The following is a 6000-nucleotide window of genomic DNA, read 5'->3' on the forward strand; positions in this document are numbered from 1 at the left end:
ATGAGACTTCAGACTTCTGACTCTCCATCAAACCATCTCATGCATTGAGTACAAGGACGGGCGGGAAGAAGGAGGAATCCTTCTGCCCCCGACACCCATAAAGGTGCAAAGTTGAGAGCAATCCATCAGTGACCGTATGTTCTGAGTCGGGAACCTAATTTTCCTGAAAGCCTCCACATGGTTGTAACATCAGTCAACGGCTGGACGCTGCCAGCTTCCCGCCACCGCCGACTCCTGAAATACAGCGGCGGCTTGCATGCACTCAGCTGGAGCCTTTCAGTATTGCTTGATAGCTTTTTTGTCGGCGGGGTTACAGCTGCAGAGCCAAAGGTCTTTTACTTCACACGTGATGCATGACTTTGTGATGCAAGTAGGTGGACTGACTCATCCATAGTCTGTCCCAGGAGAGCAGATTTATAGCGAGCTTGGAAGGGAGAGCAATAGATAACAGAAAAAAAAGGAACACCCACTATCCTTCACAGACTTGATGTATTGTGCGTGTGAGCGTCCTCATATCGCTCTTGATATGATTTCTCACTTTTCAAACTGTCGGCTCAGAGGAAAAGCAACGTCACACGAACAAAAATGCTGGAGCCGTCTCATCCCGACCGAAATATTGCACAAATATCTTTTTATAATTGAAGGCCGGTTACATCATAACTGATAATGTTTTTGGCTCTGAACCCCTGAGCACTTACATGTGATCATCCCTCAAAAACCGGCAACAGATTCTCTGACATCGGGCCTCCACATGACCGGTCCTCATTAGTGAGTTCAGGCTCCGCTCCCCGACTGAAAGCCGGACAGATTAATTATCAAAATGGCAATTGCTTTATACCAGTGAAAAGATTAGAGCAATTTCCATTTCCCATCAAATGTCGTGAACACAGGATGACAGCTTGTCATGCCACAGAGAGGTTCGCAGACACAGGAACGCATGTTTGCTTTGTCTGTCGTAGTGAACTGCACACTGACGTGATAACATGAACCAAAAAAAGTCGAATTAATTTTTCTGCAAACATTCCTGGACAGAGAAAATATCACCAGAGCAGGATTAACATGGTGATACATTGTTCCTGAAAAATAACAAAAACGTACAGAACGAGTCCTCGTTCTCACTATCTGTCGAATATTAATGAGATGTTTATTCATGAGATATTTTTTCCGCCAACTCGGGAGGAAAATAAGTGTTTGGCCCTTTTTTTTTTTTTTTTTCCTACTATCTTCACCAGCCACTTGTTTGCTTTGGCTCGCTGCCATCTCGTGCGGTCCAGGTAGTGTATAATCAGCTTGTATGAGCTCGAGGGCTTGAGAGCTGCTGCCCACAGTTTCATGAACATTGTTTCGGTTTCGCCGGGGACCAATATTGATCCTGCGACCTCTCGGTTAGGAGGGGGGGGCGAGAACATTTCCACAAACAGCTGGGATTGGAATGGTGTTGTTTCAGAGCGCTGCATTAATTCTCTGACTGAATACAAATCATTAGGAGTATTTGCAGTCACATGTACTTGCTGCACGCTGAAAGGATGAGTGTTATGTCATATAGAAGACATAATTACAAAAAATACAGTCACTCGTCCACCAGACACCCTCAGTGCAGTCTGTTAGCTCTGGATCAGCCGCCTCACCTCCTGCTGCCTTCTCCTCCAGCTCCATCTCGTGCTCATTAATCAGCTTATATGTATTACCAGCTAAAGATATTAATAGAGTGTGGATGGTTATTGTCTTACCAGTGACAGCAGTCTAATGTGGTTAATCGTAGGCTACCGATAAGGCAGCTGATCAGTTTTTAGCCAGGCTAGCTGCATGGATCTGAATCTAAGTTCACAAACTGAAATATCTCAACTGTTATTGGTCCGATTAGCATGGAAGTTGGTACAGACATTCACGACTCTCTCAGAATGAACTGTAGCACATACCTTGGCTGATCCCTTGACTTTTCTTCTCCTTAACTCAAAGCGACAGTCCCGTCAGCCTAACCTGCGCTTTTTGTTAGCGCTTATTAGCATTTGTTAGCATGCCACCAAGCCAAACCAAGGTGATGAAGTGTTCAACGTTGCATTATAATTGTGGGAGAGTTGCCATGCTAGCATTAGCATTTAGCTCAAAGCGTCTGGGAACGTGTCAGACGTGCATGTTAAAAAACAGCCAATTTTTAATAACTTTAATTTCTTACGGGATCTTTTTTCTTTTCTTTCTTAGTTTCAGCTGCTTATATTACTTTATATGGAAAGAGTCCCAACAGCCAATGGGAGTGGAGGGAGGGTGGAAGGCATTGTCCGGATCTACAGATGTATGTTGAAAGTTGCATAATGTGACAGACTGAGAAACAACTGAAAAAAAAACAAAACCCCCCCAAAAAACAAGGACGGCATTAAGCACTGGCAAATTGCACTCAACCAATAATGAGACCTTAAACAGAGGAGGCAAATCCACCCAAAGAGAACGGGGATTAAAAAGCAGTAAAAAACAAGATTATGTCACTAAATCTAACCTCCAGCCTGTCTCAATATTTTAGAAGAATAAGCTGGATAATAAAAAAAAACAATTGTCCTTCCCCTGTCACATCCTCTGGGGAAATCAAGAATTACTGGAGATGAGACAGAAGAGGAGCGCTGACACCTCCGAGCTAACGGAGTCATGCCGAAGTGTTGTTGGTTAAATGTTTGGTCTACTGGTGTCAAGAGTGATGAGCTAAGTAAGTTGTCAGTGATTGATTCATTAGCGCAGGATCGAACTGGGGCACCTTGCCATTGTGGGGCCTCTTAATTATTCATATGGAGGAGCTCAAAGGACTTAAACCTGGATTTAGAGCTTTGTCCTGAAGGGCCTCTGTTGGCCCTAATGAATGTTGAAAAGATGGAGAGGTATTGTCAATCACCATCACTCCAAGTCATTACAGAGAAGAAAATAATACTTAGACTGGCTGGTGGTTGTTTTCTCTGCCTCATCTCCAGGCATCTAACAGAAAACCGCAGCCTTGTGGTCACTGTTTCACCTCCCTAACCTCATCAGAGCAGCCTGTTCCCCACAGCAGCGCCGCAGTTTACAAGTCAGATAAAGAAGTCACTATGAAATGCGTAAGTGGCGGCTGGCAGTTTAAAACGGACGCCGCGCACTTGACAAACTTGATTCCTAACGGTCAATTAAACATTAAAGCATCCTGACCCTGACTCCCTGCCGTAACCAGGAGGTTCTTATCTCCTGATCCTCGCAGACGGACATCTTCGTAAATATTGTATCAGCTTCGACAGCTACAGCAATCTAAACCAACGTAATGCGTCAGTAACAGATTCTGTATCATGTTAAAATGTGGTTCTAGACTAAAAGTCACCCGAACGTGGATCCATTTATACCTCTGCTCAGGGACGTTTCTCTGGGCTGTTGTTTTCCAGCTAGCATGAATGCTACTTTGTGTGTATAAAAAACAAATTGCATAAACTATTTGTTGAGCCCCTGAATGCACCACATGTTTCTCCTCACCACCTCGGACGAGAAGGAACCAACTTAATTAAAGTCGTAAATTCAATACAGCAGCAGCACAGCAGCCGTGGATCTTGTTTGACTTGACTAATGCGGTTCATCGTAAATACAAGGCAAGAAAAAACACTTTCACCAAGTGGAAAAAAAAACACAAACGGTCAAGTCTGTTATTCAGTTTCAGTTAAATATTCACCGCAACGTTACCGTAAGATTTGTGAATTAAGGATGAAGGCGTGAATTTGTCAAAGCTCAGATAAATATCATCGTCGCTACGTGGATGCTAATCGAAAAGAGCGGGTTGTTAAAGGAGCTTGAGTTAAACCATCCTTACCGGCATCAACAAACAAGTGACAGACGCATGAATGCATCAGTCATTATATTTCTGTGGACATGCACAGGATAGCACTTGTACTAGATCTGAGTCCACGTCTTCCACGTCTGCAGATCGACAAGCCCGGTCCAGCACTCTGATACAGGCAGAGAATAAAGCTATTAGGATGAAGACAATGAGGACACGGACGGCCCACATGAGACTCTCTAACCAATAGCTGTCCTTCTCAAACAAACCTCGAAATTCTGAAGGGACTCGTGATTGTCAGTGAGCGCTCTCCTGGTTCTGGACAGGCAATATGACACACGGTTAATAGGCCTTTCTCGTAGAGGACATTTCGACACGTCATGGCATGAATAGCTCAGGTGTGACTAATGACCATAACGATCAATTGAAGAGCCACTCGGGCCCTCCCACTCTGGCTCAGACATCGTGGCGAATGTTATTAGTTACACCTGTGTGTGCAGCGACGGCTGAAGCATCTACCAGCGGCGTTAAAAGTTCTTACTGACGCGACGTATGGCTTAAACTGTGAAAGTAATCCTTTAATGGTTATTCAATATATAAGCGTGCGTTATGCTGAAGGATAAGGCCGCTGAAAATATCTCCAAATATATCCCTGAAGCCTTCATCAGCGACTTTGCTTGTCACGAGTCGCATCTGCGGCATCGCCCCGCCTGCTTACAAGTCTTGGCTTCCTCGCGAGGATTTGCAGACCCTGAACATAATCATTGGACGGGTGGAGCTTGCTGAGGGGCAGCTTGGGATTAGACGCCGCCTGAAGGGCTGAATTCAAGGGAAAGAAATGTCAGAGATTAAGAGACTTTGTCACTGCGAGATGACCCTGACTCCTCCTTGACCGCCTCCGAGCTCTGACACCGCCACCTTTATTGCGACGCTCTGATCTGATCTTGAACGGTAGCACACTTCACTTGTGTTTGTTCCCCCCCCAGAGACTGTTATTTAACCAAAAACACACTGCCTTGATGATACATTGAGGACATTTGCCATAGTGCATGTACAGTGTATTTCGGTGCTTGCCCTTTGTTTACCCTTTTCACATTTGAAGTGTATAATCAAGCCTGAACACTGTCGCTATTCCAAGGTGAGGCCGCTGTGTGTGGTAATGGGTAGAGCTGCAGGGAACCTCGCGTTTTTTGTTTTTTTTGGAGGGGGGGGGGGACTTTTAACCTTGCTGCGCTGCTGAGGCAGCAGACCAAAACGCCAGGAAGCCTTGCTGCCGTGACAGCGCAAGGGGGGAAAATGCAGAGAGCTGAGTGATGGCTTGGGGTTTAGGGAGGACGGATGAAGAGGTAAGAGGTGCCAGGAGGATGAAAAAAGGGGTGAATGGAAGGGAGGGCCGGAGTGTCACTGCTGAAAATATGGGTTGAGAGGGGCGGTCGACGGGGAGGCTGAGTGTCTGGACGGGAGAAAGGTGGGATAAGGCAGAGGATGGATGAGGGAGGGAGGCGACGTCACACCAGGTTACGTATCCGTAGAGCACTCTTCAGTTCATTTCCCCTGAGCCTTGGACCAGGAACACGTCGTATCCTCTTACCCTAAAACGTTGTGTGTTCATCTACAGTAATTCCCTCCTCTCGTTGCCCGCCCCAAATGCAGACAGACGCACACACAAGCGTGCACACACGCGTATGCACGCTCGTCTGTCTGCGGCTGACTGTCGTCTGCGCTGTCTGGGAGCTAGAGCACTAAAGATCACCATGGATTACTATGGGATTTTCCCGAAAATCTCTGGCTTTCAACGTTTAGGAGATTTGACTTTTTTGGAGCCATAATTAACGTTCAGATTCCTGACATCGTCCAGCCAGCCGTGACGCAGCCGCCGCTTCGCTCTGGGGGTTTCAACTTGCTCATATCGCGGCCGACATTTATACGCAACATTTCAGACATGATAAGGTTTCAGAGGCTGAGCCACAGATGATTCATGTATCCTAAAAAGAGTCCATTAGTTATGATTAAGATATAGATGTGAGGCACGACAACAGCTGGGTGCACACATGGTACTGACAAAAAAAAAAGAAAAAAAATCCAGCTTTTTTTAGTGTCCTTGATGTCCACAATCATAAATAATGACGTTTGAAATTTGGAGTCCACATCATAGCCAAATCACTGCGTGCGACAGGTGCCTCAGAGAGAAACGACAGCAGATATTGAAAGTAATAATC

The sequence above is a fragment of the Acanthopagrus latus genome, chromosome 12 (assembly GCF_904848185.1).
Source record: "Acanthopagrus latus isolate v.2019 chromosome 12, fAcaLat1.1, whole genome shotgun sequence".
NCBI lineage: Eukaryota > Metazoa > Chordata > Actinopteri > Spariformes > Sparidae > Acanthopagrus > Acanthopagrus latus.